The sequence below is a fragment of the Hevea brasiliensis genome, chromosome 14 (genome assembly GCF_030052815.1).
Source record: "Hevea brasiliensis isolate MT/VB/25A 57/8 chromosome 14, ASM3005281v1, whole genome shotgun sequence".
NCBI classification, from domain to species: Eukaryota; Viridiplantae; Streptophyta; class Magnoliopsida; order Malpighiales; family Euphorbiaceae; genus Hevea; species Hevea brasiliensis.
The window spans coordinates 85,901,207-85,920,878 of record NC_079506.1 but is presented as its reverse complement, the minus strand read 5'-3'; the positions used below and the strand labels follow the sequence as shown (position 1 = coordinate 85,920,878).

At 36.6% G+C, this 19,672-nt stretch overlaps 2 pseudogenes; both read right to left on the bottom strand.

Moving 5' to 3' along the window:
* The window catches only part of LOC110650624 (putative disease resistance protein At1g50180), a 33,458-nt pseudogene extending 26,863 nt beyond the window's left edge, over positions 1-6,595 (bottom strand).
* Positions 6,596-9,497: 2,902 nt separating this feature from the next.
* Positions 9,498-18,525, bottom strand: LOC110668902 (non-functional NADPH-dependent codeinone reductase 2-like; annotated as a pseudogene).
* Positions 18,526-19,672: the final 1,147 nt, after the last annotated feature.

Sequence of the window (19,672 nt, the reverse complement as noted above, 5' to 3'; positions counted from 1 at the left end):
GAATGAAATCAGATATAAATTTGCTATCCAATTGCTTATGATCTTGTGACAGTGATGGATTAACACATGTATGTGGTCCGTTATATCGCATAATTTTCCATATATCACTTCCTTTCCCCCATGAGGCAAGCAATCTCCACTTACAATTGCTCTTTATGTCTTTGCACCTGATGGCATATGTTCTACTCTTTGTCTCCTCATTACAAAACTCATGGTGCCTATGTAAATGATATTCTTTGGCAGCTTTTTGGACATCCTCTCTAGATGAGAATATCATTCCTAATTCAAACCCTTTTAATGGATCCCACATTGAACTACACTGTGGTGTTGACCATGGATCAACCGTTAGCAATGAAAAATCTATTTCACTATCAGGCGGAGGAGGGACAAGGGGCATTATTGGGTTTGCAACATGAGTATTTGTAACACCCCTATTTGCATAGCCTGGTATATTTCACTGTTCCGGTGACCGGAGTCGGTCCGGACAATTAAGGGGATTAGAACCATACTTAAGACAACTAGATAAACCATAAACACAAATAATTAGTAATGTCCAATTAGTTAAGTATAAACAAGAAAAACTGAACATAAGAAGTTAAACGAGCCGAGAGTCACAGCGATGGGTGACCTTCTCGGGAACGACTGCGAAGTCGATTTAAACTCAAATTTCGAACCGTAAAATGTGACGCCGTGGTCCTTAGGACCCTTATAAACACAGTGGAAAAGAGAAAATCACGAAAAAGAACTGTTAAGCCAGTCAAATAATTAGGTCAGGGAGCCGGAAGAAATACTGAATTATTTGCAAACCGGGATGAACCGGCGAGGGGCAATTTGGTCAATTGACCCCGAGAGCTGACTCCTGACCTAACTGTCAAATAAAATCGGAGAAAAGAAAATTTCAGAATCGAAAATTAAATTAAAGAACTAATAGAAAAATAAATAAAAAAAAAGAAAATGGAAAAGTAAAAAGGTGATGACATCATGCATGACCTCATGCATGATGCCATAAAGAATAAAATTAATTTATTTACTTATTTAGATTTTTGGGTCTTCCATAAGGATAAAAACAAAACAAAGAAAAGAAAAACAAAAAAACCAAAAGTCTTCTTCTTCCTTTCTCCCTTGCCACCCTCACTCTCCCTCATTTCCCCATGGATATCCTCTATTAAAGCTTGTCTTCAAGCTTTGAGACCCTTACCAAATCCCAACTTCTTCTATAATCACTCTATAAAACCTTATTCCCTTCCCTTGAGAAAGAAATTTAACAAGAAAGAAAGAAGAAAAGAGGAGAAAATTTGAAGATTGGATATCAAAGTTGAGGTAAACACATCAGTTTGAAAGTTTGAGATTATTTGTTGTGTTTTTAGCTTGAATTACTTGTAAATAAACTTTAAAAAAAAAATGTGTGAGGGACTAAACTGAAATTCATCCAGCAGGGAGGGGAGAGTGATTTGCATGAGTTTGATTGAGTTAAACATGTTAAAATGCTTGAATGAGTTGAAAGATTGTGTTTATATGCTTTGAATTAGTTAATTATAAAATTAGTGTGAATTAGGGTTTGGACATTAGGGTTTAGAGACCAAAAGTGTGAAAAACTTGTAAATGGTGTCTTTGACCTAATGTGAAGTGAAAAATGGTCATTTGTGACCAAATGAGGTGTGTTAGAAGTGTTGGAATTAAAAGCCAATTCGGATTGGATAAGGTCATGTGCTGGCAGCATGACCAAAATCTCCTTTGAGGGACCAAAAATGAAATTTTACAAGTCCAATGGATATGGGACCAATTGGGGATGAAAATAGGCACTAAATGACACAATTTTCATTTAGGAAGCCTGCCCAAAAAGTGACTAAAACCTAGTGACCAAAGTTGAAAAATCGCAGGCTGCCCTGCACAAACTGACTAAATGAACAGTGTTTGTTCATTTGGTCATAACTTGAGCTAGGCAGGTTAAAATGACCTGAAATTTTACCAGTAGTTAGATGAGATATAGACCTAAAACTTTTATGGAGAACACCAACCCAAATTATGCTATTAACCCAATCAAATTACTGAGCCAAGTTGGGTCACTGAATCTGCAGACTGCAGATTTGCCATTTGAACAGTAAAGTTTCAATGGCTATAACTCTCTCTAGAAAACTCCAATTTAGGTGATTCTTAAACCGATGGAAACCTAAGGCATATTAGAACATTTCATATGAAGAAAGTTAGACCAAATTATGGACCTAACTTGATCAAATTGCTGAACGAAGTTGGAATTAATAATCTGCCAGAACAAAATTCTGAAGTATGAACAGTAAACGTAATTTGCTTATAACTTGAGCTACAAAACTCCAATTGGGGTGATTCAAAAAGGAGAATAAACTTAAGACAATAAGGAACATTTTCTGTGAAGAAAGTTTTGCCAAATTCCAACAGTAAACTGACCAATGAAACAGTACAATTAGGGACACCAAAACTGAAAATTTGGCAATTTTGCCTAAAAGACCTAAGTTTTGAGAAAATGACCAAAACCAACAAGTTTGGTGATCAAAATGTGGTATGTGGGTGAAGTTGGAGTTCCCATACCTATTAAGCCTTAGAAAGTCAACAATTTGACTTGAATGGTGTAGTGAATAGTAACCCGAAACACAAAATTTCGAAAACGTCAAGTTTAGCACGTTAGAGCTAGGTAAAAATAAGGCTAAATTTATTTTTGGATTTATGTTAAATTATGGTACTGAAACACTGTAAAATTGTGTGTTTCAGTTGAAAATAATACCGGAAAAGAACCCGAGGAACCGAGTCAAGGCCAAGAGGCGACTCGCTTGAGGTTTGTGCACAACATATACTTTTTATAATTATCTTCTGCATACTGTTTTGAATAATGTGAAATATTGAATTATGGCATTCTTATGATGTTTGATTTAAATTGTAAAAGTTATTGTGTATATTTGAAATGACAATATTTAACAAATTGTTAAGATAAGTTTTGAAACCACAGTGTCATGACCATATATTTGAACACCTCACTAGCACGACTAGTGGGGGTTAATTAGTTTCGAATTTTGATTCCTTCTCTGGAGAAGTGTTGAGGTGTGCTAGTAGAAGAGGATGTGAATGGATATCCATATATTTGAGCTAGCTAGCCTTGTGATGTGATTTCTCTTTAGCCTCTAGCTATTGAGATTCTATTTGTTTCGAATGGCATGATCTAACTGTGGGTTTTATGAAATGTGATTTGATACTTCAAAATGGAATTGTTTGGGATTAAAATCTCATAATGCATGATTTGTACTTAATTCTCATGTTCAGCTAAATTTTTGAATAAATGTGATTTAAGTTTTGCATAAAGATTATTTTAGTATGTTGTGCACCACTGAGTCCTAGTACTCAGCGATAGCTTCTATTGCTATCGCAGATACAGAGACTAGAGGAGCAGCAGACTGAGCTGCTAAGGATTAAAGATCATTCGGCTTGAAGTTATCGGGTATAATTTATACCCTAATTATAAATATTTCTTTTGATGTATGTATTACATATAAAAGTATGGACATGTAAATGGGTCTTGAGCAGCTTGTACAAAATTTGTATGAAGTTTTTAATAAAGTTTAGTTTGTATTTCTTTTGATGTAAATTTTGTAAGAATGTATATACATTATTTTGTCTATAATGAAATATGAGTACAACTATTTTATTTAATTTAAATGAAATGTATTGCTAGTATTCTGAGGATTAGTGAATTTTGAACTTGAGAAATTGATTGAGTTTGATTGTGAAATTGAATTAGTGGTTGAGAAAAATTTTTAGAAGTACTTTTTACAGGTATTTGAAGAACTGATTTCTCAAAATACAGACAAAACTCTGTCAAAATTTTTATAAAATTTGCGGAAAAATAAAATGGGCCAAAAGTTTTAACTAGTTTTTAATTTCAATTAAATGTTTTAAATAGCTATTGGAAAATGCTCACCACTTGTCAAAAATAAGAAAATTGTTTTAAAATCCCTTGTAGTATATTTAATGGGTTACCGGTAGGTGAAGTACGGTAATTCATTAGGTGTACTACGGGAACATGTTACATCTTACGAGGAGTAGGGTGTGACAGTATTATAGTAAAAAGGCAAATCTACTACTAACTCATTATGATGACCACCATCCTCATTAATGTCCCAGCCATCACTATCAATCCATTCTTCATTAGACTCTGCTTGATCCTCATCATCCTCATCATTGGGGCAATAATCACTGCTAGCAGATTCAAAATCATTCGCACACTGAAGTGCTTCAGTGTAACAAGTATTTGATGGGCCCGCTTCATCAACAACATTTGCAGATGGTCGAAAAATATCAATATATAATTCAATCGATGACATACCTCCAATTTCATCAATGAAATTAAACATAATATTCACATCGTCATCGTTTGCCAAACCCATGCAGTCACTTTTAAATGAGCCATTTTTTTCAATGGGTTGTCTGAATAAGATTTTCGATATAAATTCATGTCCACCTTTAAGATTAATTCCACGGACAATTTTCATTCCTAAAGTACCAAAATCCATGTGTTTACCAATAGTAATGACGGTTGATGAACCCCCATAATATTCATAGCTTTCATCATTCATAATGATTTCTCCATCCCAATATAAAGTAGCAAAAGTTGGAATTGACATTTTCTGATAAAATAAAAATCGCAACAACTATCAGCATAAACGGTCTGGTTGATAATAGGTCGTTATATTTTACTTACTAAAGAATTTATTTTCAACAACTTTTTACATTACTAATTTTTCTATTTTTTTAATTTTAATTAATAAAATAAATTAATATTTTATTTCTAATAATTACATTTTAATTAAATATGCAATTGATTTTCGACAAATTTTTATGCTACTATTGTTTTCATTTTTTAATCATATTTTAATAATATTAATTTTTTTATTTTTAATAATTACATTTTAATTGTTATATTGAGTTTCGCCAATTTTTTTATCTTACTATTTTTTTATTTCTTTAATATTATCTAAATAATATAATTTTATATTTTATTTTTATTAATTACATTTTAATTGAAATGCTACTTATTTTTGGCAATTTTTTATATTACTAATTTTTCATTTTTTAATAATATTTTAATAATATAAATTTATATTTTTTCTTTATTACATCCTTTTCTATAATATATTATGAACTCAATTTTCTATTAATTTTTTCCTTTCTTCTATAGCTTTTACTAATTTTTAAAAACTTAAACTATTATTTTACTTTATACTAATATTCTCTGTTCAACTTATTAAACTATTATATTTTGTTATACAAAAATTATATTACTTAATATAAAATTTATTTTGTAACATAATTTACATTTATAATTTTTATTTTCACTTTCCTAACATTTTCTTAATACTACAAATTTATATTATTTTTTCTTTACCTTCTTTACTATTATACACTAAAAATCTAATTTCTTGTAATATTTTCCCAATAACTTTTACTCATTTTAACAGTAATATGCTATTACTATATATGTATACATCAACTTGCTCACCAAAAGTTTCTCACAAACATACCAACATGCATGCATACAAAAAAAAATATATATTAATTTCAGAATAATAAATATATTAACACTCAAGCATTTTATATATTGCATGTTAAAAATTGTCACAAAATTTTATTTCTTAAGCCATGCATACAAAAATATCAACTTGCTCACCAAAAGTTTCTCACAAACATACCAACATGCATGCATAAAAAAAAAAAAATACATTATTTTCAGAATAATAAACATATTATCACTCAAGCATTTCATATATTGCATGTTAAAAATTATTAAACAATCAAAATACACACCTGAATATTATTTTTTTTCAAATTTCTTCTTTTTCTCTTTGTGATCTACCACTGCACCTGTCTCCTTCTTGCTCCACCCGGCTGTAAGCTGCTCCACCAAAATGAGACAATGGCGTAAATGAGGGAATGAACGAGCATTTTGAGGACTGTAAGCTGCTTCTTGGAAAAATTTGGATCGCCTTTGAGACGGATGCCGTAAATTAGAGCGTAGGGGGGAGATAAAGGGAGTGGGATGAACTCTGGACGCGAATAAAAATAGCGTCCTGCTTGTCTTCCCCAAACGGCTCACTAGAAATGGGACTGGAGACGGGACTGGAGATTCGCCACGAAATGTACACAGGACGCTAATTATATTAGCATCTCGAGCTCTTGCCAATTGACGTGACTGCACAATCGAACACACAGGACGCTAATAAAACTAGCGTCCCGCGCCTTGTTCAATGGGATGTGATATTCCATCTGCAGCACCTGCAGGGGTGGAGCGCGGCCGCATCAGGACGCTATTTAAAATAGCGTCCCAACTCTGGACACTAATATGAAAGCGTTCGGAGTTGGGACGCTATTTTGAATAGCATCCCAGGCGCTGACCGATCCCATTCACCCCTTATTCGTAATTAATCCCGTTGTTAACCCATTTCAGTATTTTTTCTTTTCAAGTTATCCTTGTACGGTCATTCACCTGAGAATTGTTATGTGATTTCTTATGACTTTTCGCAATGAGCATTAGCAGTACCACTGCCCCACATTTTGTTCCGGTTAGTTTAGCGTGTAAAGGATACTTTCATTTAAAAAAAAAATAAAAGAAAATTTATTTTAAATTATTTATTTAGAGAATATTAAAAAGATAAAAGAGGAAAGCAATCCATTTGCATGTAATTTGGCATCAACATATTCGAAACACTTTAAAGAAAGGGAAAGCACAAGCCTATAAGAAACCAATCAAATCCAACAAATTATTTGCATGTAATTTTGAATTTTTTTTTATTTCACTTACTACAAAGTTTATTTTATTTTATTGGATTTCCTTATTTGCAAATCTTTCTATTTCAAAGTAAAACTTGCGCAATTTATTTTAATAATTAGTTTCATGCTTTTCATTTAATTTTTATTAAATAATCAATTATTTTATTTAAGTGTCAACCTAAAATTTAATCAATTCTCATGAATATTAATTTTTTTTCATAATTCATTACTTATTCTTACAGAATTTAATTCAGCTATTTCAAAATTGGAATTGAATTGAAATCTACCCCACCCAATCCCGCAAACGCCTCGTTTGCGTGCATTCGCGTCGCTTCCCTGCGCAACTTGGTCACACTCCCTCGCACTTAGGAGTCCACACACCATTTGTTGCGCTCACCCAACGCAAACACTTGAGCAGCATGTTGGCCACCAGTTTGCCAGTGCACTCACCCACTTCCGCACGTAGACATCCTCTAAAATGCCTTGCCAAGATTCATTATGTTACTCGCCAGACGCATACCAGCTGCATGACAGACTGCACTTGTCCCTCGTATCGACCCCTTTCTTGTCCGATGTGGGATTGAGAAATCCATGTCTACCTCTGTCCCGTTGAGGCCTGACATTCTCTCCCACCCGATTCCAGCAACACCCTTGTCGCTATCGGGACCCTGCCTACCCCGGTCCCGTTGGGGCGCTTGGCTTGATTCGGATCGTCTGGGGCCTTGCTCTGATACCACATTATCACGGGACGGGAGTTCTAGCCCCGTGCAGCACCTAGGTCCCCCTTGGCCAGGGCCCCTAAGTCAGCCTCCCCCTATCTGGCTAGCTCGCATAAGCCCACATATTAAGCATCTTCGAGGTTTCTAGCACGTACCTGTACAGATTCACACTAGTTAGCTCCATAGGGCAAGAGACAGCTTGTGACGGCCTTGCCAACTGCCAAGAATAGGAGTGGGGAACTTCCAAACCGTTACAACAGGGAGAGCTCCATCATAGCTGGTCATGGGTCTTCACCCTTTCCACCCTTGACTGGGGTGTAAATATGGTTTTTTGGGTTGTGCTTTCTTGGGTCTATAGATCTTGAGCTCAAGGAGGGAGTGATTCTTGGAGATCTGAGTTGGGATGAGTTTGAGTTGGGTTTGTGCTTTCCGACAGCAGACCGAGGTACCCTGTTGTAAACTCTGCATAAGTTTTTGTGTTTTTAGTGTTGATGGTATCTCTGGGGGTCTTTAACTGGCTTTGTCCAATTTGGCTAACCCTTAAGGCTTGCATTATCATCTAAGATCTGCCATCTCAACCTTCTGTGGGCTGTCTTTGTTGGCTTGCAGCAATTGTCTGGTATTTACGACCATTCTTGGCCTCTGGTGCCTCTACAGGTCTTGTTTTGGGTTGCCTGGTTGCGGTGTTCTCTGAGGGGTGGACTACTGGTTGGGTGAACTCTGCATGGAATCAATCAGGCACTTCTGCCTTGCATTTCTTTCGATTGGAAGAGGACCTCATCCCTGCGGTTATCGTTGTGGTTCATACCTTTCCCTGGTGGCATTGTAATACTTGATATAGCGGATCTGCTGCTTTGTATTTCAGGTGAACCCAATTAGTCTAGATTTGTCAATGAGGACTGTGAGCCTTTAATTGTTTGGGCTTAGTGTCGGGCCAAGGCCGTGTAGCATTCAATTTAACTAATTAATGGAATTCTACTTTATCGACCAAAAAAAAATGTATGATAAACCTACTGATAGACGATAAGCAAAAAGGGATGGAGATCAAAAGATGAGACTCTCTCACTTCCTTTCTTATTCCTTTCAGGAGTTGTGTTGTCCAAACTTCAAAGATCAAACATGTTGTTATATTTATGGTCCATCCAAGAAAATATATATAGCAGAAAAGCTTGAATGAAAAAGGAAAATTTTTTCTGGCAAAGTTGACCTATAGTAAAGGGAGCAAATATTCTGCTTGAGAATAAAGAAGAAGATAGTCGTTGTTTTTGGCAGAGTTGGCCTATGCTTTTATTATTATTATTATTATTATTATTAAAAAAAGTAATAATTCATACATATAATCAAGGAAGCGATATTGAATGGGAAGTTTCCGAATAATATTATTTATTATTCATTAAGCATAATGTATAAATACCTGATTGTATATGTAAAAAGTAAAATATTAAAAAAAAAGAATTATTAAAATAAAATTGTTATTATATATATATGTGTGTGTGTTGTGATGAAGGTTTGGGATAATCCGTTTGTTAATTAAAATTTAATATTTACATTTTTATCTACAGAAGAAATTCATATTTACACTATTAAAGTATATATCTATATTTTAAGAGATCCATCATAAGTAAATTTAAAACAAAATGACTTTTATTATTCATTAAGCAAAAAGAAAACTTAAACAATGAAAAATATATGTCTTAATAGAAGTAAATAAATAGTTGAAATTAGAGAAATTTAATTTAATAGTGTTAAAATTGTCTCTATACCTACTAAAATTGAGGTCAGAAAATTAAAACAAAGGGATAACAAACTTTTCTTATTATATATTTTTTTTTATAGAAACAATACATATTAAACAGATACAATCGCATACTCCTCAGTAAAACTATTATAATTTTATAAAGGCACACTAAGATTTTTCAGAAACAATATCTAATTTAACATTAAGCAAAACAATAGTCCTAATTATCATTACAGGATTAAATATTTTTAAGATAAATCAATCTCTTCATCCCAAAGCTCCACAGGAGATTTGTAAGGACCTTCATTGGAGATAATTCAAGACCAGGAAACATTTTGCGTTGTGGAAGTTGATTGATCTTTTGCAAATCTTCTTGGCTTAGTTTCCGCTCAAATATGTCAAGGTTTTCTTTCATCCTCTCTTTGTTGAAGCTCTTCAGCAGCACACTTACCGCTTGCTCAAAAGCCCATCTCAGGCATAGCTTCGCATGCAATTAGCCACAATAACATTAGACAGTTTGCTTAGTTTGGTTCTTTATTATTATTTTTTTTTTAAAGAGTAAGCCCTTCTTCTGTTTTTTTTTTCTCCAATTCCCAGTATGATGTGGTATAGTAGAGAAGCTTAAAACAATCTCTTTGGGCTTTATCTTTGTAGGTCGATGACTTTTCCCTTCGTGGATTAATTGGACTTTTAACTACTTTCAAAATGATTAGTTTTTTTTTGTTTGTCCTTAACACGCTGTTTAGAAGAGATTTTATAAAAATAATGAGAGATTTTACAAAATTTAAACTTAATTTCTCTAAAATAATTTAAAAAATTGAAATTTAAAAATTATGATACTTTACCTTTTTCTAATCGAGCGTAAGAAAATCAATTTAATCCTCTTAAAAGAATAAAGTTACAAATACATAATATGTTTAGAAAAATTTTGTACCTGGGCAATAGTTTTTCCCTTAGCATCAGCAATCTCTATGTACCCCATAGAGTTCCTTTGGCTCCTAAAGGAGAGTAAGCAGTGATATGTATACCCTTCTTCTCACAGAAGTCTCTCAGCTTCTTTTGCTGCCAAAGTGGGTTCATCTCCACCTTAACCACCAAAATCATCCATAAATTCTTATTTCTTGTTCTCAAATAACAACTATAATTAAGAGCAAAAAGATAATTACTTACTTGATTAATAGCAGGAGAAAATCTTTGCAGTAGTAAGCAGGGTCTCAAGCTTCTTGCATGAAAAGTTGCTCACTCCAATGGATTTTGTCAGGCCAAGCTTGTGACACTCTTCCATAGCTTCCCACACAGAGTTTATATCAAATGGAACAAGGTCCTTTTTCTTCACAGGCAGCTCACATACACCTGGCTTCACGATTACAGGAAAGTGAATCAGGTACAGGTCGAGGTAATCCAATTTAAGATTCCTGCTTGAATTTTTTTTAAAGAAAAAAATTGATGTATATGAGGATACCAACAAGACTAGGCTGTTAAAAGAACATAAGAAAAGCAATAAGGCAATGCCAACAAATAGTAACCAACGTAACACCAAGAACAAATTAGAATTAATATACATAAAAAATAAATAACATCAAAACCTTATTCGGATATAGTGGAAACTTGAGATTTCTAACAAGTGGTCGTAGGTTCATGTCTAGTGGGATAGGGGTGAGAGGCTAGGTAGCACGGAAATGGAAACGAAAAAGGAAATGTGAACATGGGGAAAAGGACACGGGTGTCGCAAGGGTTTTTGCGGTCGCCTGGACGAGATCTCATCGAAGTGGGAAAAGTGAGGAGTTGCCACTTTAATTTTGAGGGAAATTAAAGAAAACCATTTGTAAAGGTAAATTAAGAAGAAACCACTTCGAAAATAGAGACTCTAGGTTCGGGGTCCGTATACGGGTGGGGAAGGTGTTAGGCACCCTACTAAGCAGATTTAACATTATGCTCTTTCTAAATTATTGGCAAGTGGGGGGGAGGGGTTGGAGTGACAATGTTAATCCTTCATAAGGATAAAAGGAATATTTGATACTTCACTATTCAGGGCTGCCCAAGAACACGAGTACATGAGATGACCTTTAGTAAGTAGGTGTCGGCTAGCAGATCTTTGTTTGGGGGTTACTTTGTGTATTGAAGTTGTGATATTTTAATTCGGGTTTTAGTTAAGAGAATTCGGGTGAGGACTCTCTCCTGATCTCTTGATGTATTAATTTAAGTGGGAAATTTCGGATAAGAACTCTTCTCCGATCTTCGCATATTTTATTAAAATTTTACCTGAGAATCGGGTAAGAACTCTCCCCCGATCTCTTAAAATATTCTGTTTAAAGTTTTAATTGAAGGATCTCGGATAAGAATTCTTCTCCGATCTCCACATTAAAATTTTGAACAAGAATCGGGTAAGAACTCTCCTCCGATCTCTTAAAGTATTTTGTTTAAAGTTTTAAGTGAAGGATTTCGGATAAGAACTTTTCTCCGATCTCCACATTAAAATTTTGAACAAGAATCGAGTAAGAACTCTCTCCCAATCTCTTAAAGTATTCTGTTTAAAGTTTTAAGTGAAGGATCTCGGATAAGAACTCTCCTCCGATCTCCACATTTTATTAAAATTTTGGATAAGAATCGAGTAAGAACTCTCTCCCGATCTCTTAAAGTATTCATTAGAATTGCATATCATAAGAACTTTGAACTAAGGATTTTGGTGATCGAGGGCGCAAGAAACCTGTGAAATGCTTTTCCTAACCCCCTGAGCCTTATAACTAGAGAGTGGATGCAAGACCGAATTTTTCACTGATCTCCTATGTGATCGCCTTATCAGAACTCTTTGATTGGTGATATCCGATCTCTTTTTTTTAATCACTAGTCTGGGATCCGATCCTATCTCGATTCCCGCTCTATTATGTTATCACCTGGGCTAGTTTCATAGCCTGACCTCATAACTTATTTGTTTGACCTACTATTTGACCTTTTGTTGCACCTATCCTTTTGTCATTTTTATTTGATCGAAAACTCTCATATCGAAATACCCTTGCCTACGTTTTTTGAGTATTTATAAGTTGCCTGTTAGTTGAACGTCTACTCTTGAAGGAAATGAAAACTAAATGATGATAAATGAAATTTGCAAATGAAATAAAAGAAGACACAAGAAATAACTATTGGCCTGGACAATCTATTTTGAGATTTTAGTGCAACTGGATATAGAAGAAATTTCAAAAGAAAGCTGGAGAAAATAAACAAGGGTATTCGACAAAATAATAGTTTAGACGCTTACCTGTGGGCAGTTGAGGAGACGGATGGAATAACTCTGGAATCCACAAATCTTGCAGAGGTGAAAGTTGACTACCGAAAGACTAGTACTTACTCGAAGTAACGGGAATCAGGTCAGAATGAAGTTGAGCTCAGAGAGTAATGTACTGATATTAGGGCGGTGAGAATGAAACTGAACAAAGAAAATGGCCTTACAGAGCAATGAACAGGCACTGAAAATGAAAATTTCAGGGTTCAGAACTCCTTCGATGAAGATACTTAAGAAAACTGGTTTCTAAAGTTTCTCAACACTACGAAAGCTCAGAATGGCAAAGTAGCAAGACTGAATCAAATTTCAGAGTCTTTCCACTATAATCACCACCACCTTTTTTTTGCCTGTCCCTTCTACAGTATTACATGCAGGTATTTATAGGGAACGGGTGCTCATAATGAAGGGGCAAGATCTCGCTAGGGGGAGACAGAGGGTTTAGATTTAAAAGGACATAATCTGATGTCTGAGAATTAAAGAGAATCAAAATGAAGGGTCGGGATTCCATTCAGAATATCCGTCCTTTCTTCTTTTAATCCAACGGCTCAGGGTCTTGCCTTACAAGATGAATCCGAAGGCTGGGAATAAAAAGCGCCGAACTTGTCATCTGCTTTTTGATCCAAGGGCTCCGGGTCCATCCTTACAATTGTGATCATCAATGGAGATCGAAATGTACAGGACTGCCATAACTGTTTTGGCATCTGTCAGCTAGGTAGGCGTTTCTGCAAATGAGGCGTGTGGTGAAGATTTGATTACGCCTGCAACGCTTTAACTAACTCAGCTCTGATTATGAAGAGAGTTGATTGAAAGTTATCCAATCTCCCTGTGCTTTCCGATCTCTATTTCTTCCGATCTCCTTATTATGACCCTCTCCTTTTCGATCTCTCTCGTATCAGGTCCCTTTTCATTTCCTGATCTCTTCCATTCTAGATCTTTCCTCTTTATCTGACTTGCCTCAGTCAACGTAATAAATTCTTTAGTTACCGATGCGTTCGCTTCGGGTTCTGTATGTAATAAATGCCAAGGCTCTATATATAAGCAGCGATAAGAAATTATCTTCACACCTCACTTTCCCTTTCTCAGTTTATTTTCAATGCACCCCTTCCCTAATTCTAGCTTTTTCGGTGAGAATTCTAATTATGAAGGCCCTTTTGATCTTATTCTGGCTGTTTCCTTTGTTCCTTGCCTGAAAATTTATGATCCCGGCGATCGGAGAGCTATGAGGACATTATCTAATGACAGTGAGGGAACCGGACTAATTTGCCAATCAAGATCGAAAGTGATGATCGTGCTGATCTCGAATTGGTCTACCGGTACAATCAGTACATCGATTTTGGGCAAGAGGACTGCTAATTTCAATCTTAATGTCGATGATCGCCTCTTGAAGTTCATTTGGCTCCCATCCACATCGGGCGTCCCAACTGCAACTCGGTTCTGGTCGATGACATCGGCGATGACTCCGCTCAATATCGTGAGAGTCATAGTTACCCCATCTGAGCTGCACATCTATCCAATGTTTGTGGCTGGCTTTCTAATCAAACACATCTTTGGATTCAGTTACAAGACTAGGCTTTGACATAGGCCATTACTAGGTAAGATGTAGTGTTGATCTTTAGAGATCTCCCAAATGATGTAATCCGATCTTTAAAGATTCCCTCAATGATGTAATTCGATCTCTTGAGATCGCCCAAATGATGTAATTCGATCTTTTAGAAATGAAATGATATTTTATTAAAATATTTTGGTTTTCTTATTGCATTAGTTATTTTTCGATCCCTAATATGCATGTCCGATCTGATCCCTAAACGAATCGCCATTAGCCGATCTGTGGTTTCGGCAGTTTGTTCGATCCGAAGACCTTAGCTAACCGATCTCATTTATTTGATTTTCATTATGTTTCTGGAACCTTCTTGCGACGTGTCGAGGAAGCGGCTGATTCGCTAACCGATGCGTCGCTTGGGACTTCGCGAGCATTTAATGCTCAGACGGGTATAAATAGGGGAGAGGAGTGTCAGTCATTTCCTTATGTCATTTTCAAAACCTCTCTAGCTCCCAGCATTTTCTTTCGTTTTCTCAAGTTTTTCAGGCACCGATCACATTCCGGTAAGGATTTTGATTCTTTTCTTGCTTAATTTCTTTTATTTTCCTGAAAATGGGCGGCGCCGGGGGTCAGAGAGCTGCGAGCCCACCTTCCATCCATATTTCATGGACCTCGAAAGAAAGCGATGCGACAGGGCTAAGCAGACGCCCTAGTACAGCTATCGTTCTGATTACTGGTCCGGCTACCAGACCGAGGCGAGGAGCGTCTTCCAGAAGAGAAAACCTGCCAGTGGATGAGTTGCCTTCGGTCCTGACAGAAACCGATCTCCAATCTATAAGCCAAGAGTATAATCTGCGGATCGACTCTTTTGAGCTAATCAAATGCCATGGTGATCTTTGGGTCGATCACTTCTTTGATGAAGGCGATCTTATCATGTTATACGAAGAGCAGTTGAAGGCCGGACTCCGTTTTCCTTTAGACGAATTTTACAAAGCCGTCCTAAAGTTCCATCATGTCTCGGTAGCTCAAGTGCATCCAAACTCGTGACGGACTTTAATAGCCTTCAGGGGTCTCTACCAAGCTAAAAAACTGGAGCCCACGGCTAAAGTCTTTGTCGAGCTGCACAGGCTTACCCGAAGGAAGGATGATGAGTTTTGGTTCTTTCAGGCAAAGCTGAACTGCGGACTCTTCACCGATCTCCCTTCTTCACTGAAGAACTAGAAGAACCAGTTCTTTATATTGAGGAGCAAGATTCCGAATAGCTTTGAGGGTATCCCACAGAGTTGGCAACACCTGGTCGCTTCAATTCCGAAGAAGATCACCTTAAATAAGGACGAAGACGCCGTGGTGAAAGAGTTAAAGTCTCAGGCATCCACCCACAAATTTTCATGCTTAGATGCGATTATGGCCAAACTGAAGTGGTGGATGATGCGGCTGATCACTGATGAAAACTATGAGCTTTAGCTCTCTGACCTCAGTCCTGGTACAATCGATATCACTAGCCTCTGAATCTTAGCGAACTCACTGACTTCTTCTTTGTACAGGTATGGCTAGTGGCGACACTTCTAAGCAGAGCCGCAAACGAAAGAGGGAGGTCTCCCGAAAGGTACGAGCGATGAAGGAGGCCACTGTTACTGCTGCTCAGACTCCTCAGCGAGAATTGGCAGAGGAATCGAGCTCCCCTCCCCGACCTCAGGAGCAGCTGATCTCAGAAATAAAGGTCGTCGTTCCTCCTCCTCAGCAGATTGAACTTCCACCTCCCCCGCCTCCTCCGATCTCTTCCAATGTGGAAGGGGAGTCCTCTGGTCCTATAGTTACGACGCTTTCCCGGGGCGCTCAACTCCTAATCCAATCACTGAAAAGGAATCACTCTACCCGAGGGAATCCTGGCTTAGCCAAGGTTATGGGCGCCTCCATCTACTTCCGAGAAGATCGGAACAGGTTGGTAGAGGAGAGCATTGATGATATTTTAACTCAAACAATGAGTTTGGGCTTGGAGGCCATCGCAAATCAACATGTAATCAGAGAGAAGGCCCACGCTTTAAGGAGGGAGATTCTTAAGGCGGTCTAGGATGCCTCAGCCCACAGGCTCAATTCTCCTCTACTAATGACTACATCGCCAGATTGGAAGATCGGATGAAGCTTTGCGAAGAGAAAATAAGCGAAGTGGAGTAGGAACTTGAAGTCACCTGAGCTGGTCGATCTGCTGATCTCCCTCATTTCGATGAGGAACTTCGGGCAAAGGAGGAGGAGCTCCAAGCGAAGGATGAGGAGCTCCAAGCCAAGGAAGAAGAAAGCACAACAAAAGAGGCTGGGGCATATGTGAACGCCCATAATGATCTCCTGGCTGAGCTGAGGAAGTGTTATCCCGAGGAGGACTTCTCCTGGATAAATCAGCTCATTCCAGAGGCCGAAGAGGAGAGTGACGAGGAGCAGGAGAGAGAGAGAGAGAGAGAGAGAGAGAGAGAGAGAGAGAGAGAGAATCAGAGAGCGGGTGATGTACTTGGGGAGCAGGCTGGGGGTGATCCACCTGCCGAATGACTTGTATATGTTTTACTTTGAAATGAATAGAAATCCCCTTTTTTGTTCAATTTCTTTGATGAGATCGGAAAGCGTCCAAATTGTCTGAGTACTTAATTGATTGAACATATTTGAACATTAAACTTGAAAGCAACCTTTAATCAGAGTATAAGAGATCGGAAAAATATTATGCGCGAACATGAGATCGGACTAAGCCATGACCATACACCGGGTAAAACTTTAGAACATTAGAATTGAAAAGACTTGACATTGACTTAAACTTTTAAGATCTGAATCGTCCTTAGACTGGATTACAACCTTAACTTTGTTTTAAGGAAAATCTGGGATCTTCAAATGAGAAGCCCGATCACCTCATTAGTCAGATGAAGTTCTACAATATTTGTACAGAGGGATCTGGGAGAATCAGTAGGCAAGATTGGATGGTCCGGAGACCCAACATTGATTCGAACCCATCTGATAAGAGATCGGAAAACAATTAACTAAGTGTGGGATCGGCTTATTCCATGGTCGAGCAATTGGTGAGTTCGAAAAAGTCATTTATGATCGAAGGACATCGGTTGAGAGCGGATGATAAAATTGATTTTAAAGTTTCTTGACTTCGGAGGTCGGCCAAAATATAGTGTCGACAACGGGAAATGGCATTTTAAAAAATATATGAAACAGAAATGTGGGGAAACGCATAAATATGAAAAATATAGTGGTATATTTATAAATAAATAAATAAATATATATATATATATATATATATATATATATATAATTCAAATCAACATTCAAATTTAACCATATAAAAAAAATTGCATGTTTAGAAGTTTCATACTCATAAAAAAAAAAACCACAATACATTCAAATATTAATTAAATATATAGGATATATTAAAATTAATCAAACTCATTTTATCACTATTTTTTTTTTACCAAAAAGTTAAAGTTGAGCATAATCTAAAAATGTATTGTAAAATTGAATAAATAAAATTAATAATTGTTTAAAAAAAAATAATTGTTTAAATATGGGTAATTGGGTATCGATCAGTATCTCAAAGTCACAGGCAAGTAGAGCGTGAAGGGACAAGGGAGATAGAGCATCGATGGGAAGGGAAGGAGGCAGAGCAGTGTAACATACCTGAGCCCTCGAGTCGCCACTAGTCACCTTTGAGTCACCACCCTATGTTGCCTCCGCTAGTCAGATCCACTGCTCCAATCACTACCCCACCAACCAACCAGCGCTAGGTCCTCCTCCTCTTCCTCTTTCTTCTTGTTGCAGTGCAAATTGATTTTAACCCATCTTTGAGTTTGGTTGTTTGGATATTACATGATTCTTTTAAGTTTTTGTTTTTAAGTTTTTTTTTTAAAGAAATGCGTATCAAGGATAGGAAATGTGTGTCCGATTTCTAAGAATTGTGGAAACAGCTTGAAGACATTTCTTAGCCATGTCCTCATGTTTTTTATGAGGAAATGTTTTTGGAATGGGGAAGTGCGTGCTCCTCCCATTTCCATGCATCATAGGTAAGAGGTTATGAATAAATCTATCTGAAGAAAAATAATTTTAAAAGAAGAAGAAGTAGAAGAAGAAGAAATTGCTGGATTGTTGTTAATTACTTGAGCATTTTATGTAATGTAGGGAGGACACAATCATGATGAGCGTTACTGCACCAAAGCTTGGAAGTGATGAAGAGCTCATCCCTGGACTTTACAAGCCCAAGCTGTATAACATCTAATATTGCTTCACCAAGGGGGTGCTCAGATAGGTAAAGAGTAGCAGAATCAAAGTGTCAATAACGTAGTTTTATTGCATGGAGAAAAGAGTCTTTCATGGTCTCAGGGCAAGCACCAAAGGGGTATTCAGCTGTTCCAAAACCTAAGAGAGGAATGGTTTTGTTACTTGAAACTAGGACCGTTATTGGAATGCTCCCCATTTTCTCTAGCCTAGCCCGGTTTCCTATTAGTTCCTTTTCTGTACTTGTGCACTTATATTGAAAAACTCAAAATTATAAGAAATTCTTATTAAATTCAGGAGATTTTCTTCACAATGAAATTGATTTTGATGTTGCAAAATTACTAATTTGTCTATTGTTTTTTATTTACATGGCTTTACAATGGTTGGATAATTTTGTATTTTGAGTGTTGTGTGGGGTCCAGAGCTAAGCAAATTTTCTCTTCCCGTTTTCATCCGCGATCTCATGCCCATGACTATTGAAACAAAACAGCGTCGTTTCCCTTACCCCTATTGCACCATCTGCTAATAAAATTGGCCTTGGCTAGCTGGTAGTATAGGCTTGCAATGGCAGCCAACTTCTGTCTTTTTAAATCAATTTTAGCTTGATGTTTTTTGCCCACTTTAGCTTTACACTTACGGAAATGATCTTGAACTTATTACCTTACCCATAACTGTTGAAACAAACAAACAAACAATGCATAAATAATTATAAACACATGTTAGAATTATAACTCAAAATCCTAATGGGATTTGGAGAGAAGACTCTTTCCTAATTTGAGTGGGAAAAATATTCCTTAATGTGATGGAAGAATATTTTCTATACAAAGTATAACTCTTATTTTAGTGTTATTCTTAGATTGAGTGGGACTCCTAATCAGATTAGGATTGAGAGAATTAATACTATAAATAGGAGAATAGAGGAAAAGGTTTTTTGGCTTTTAGCTCATAAAGTGAGGCTGTTGCCCATTGCTGAGAGGGGCTTTACCAATTGCTAAGGATTTGACTTTATCTATTGATCAGAAGCTTATGCCAATTACAGTCCCTTGGAGGGAAAGAGGTTTCAGCCTAAGGTGGAGAAAGGGTATAGAATTCAAAAGGAAGGAATTCTTATCCATTGGCAAGAGGGCTCTTGCCCATATAGTTGAAGACACCCTTTGTGATGTAGCAGTTAAAATAGTAAATATATTGGGTTATGTCTAAAGGAGATTAAGAATGACTAACTAATATATTTACTTTGTGTAGTTTGATGTAGTGTGAGTTCTCTTTGGTGCAATTAGATTGATGGATAGTATAGTTTGAGCTTGTAACATGATTTATTATTATTGATAGTGGAAGATGATATGCCA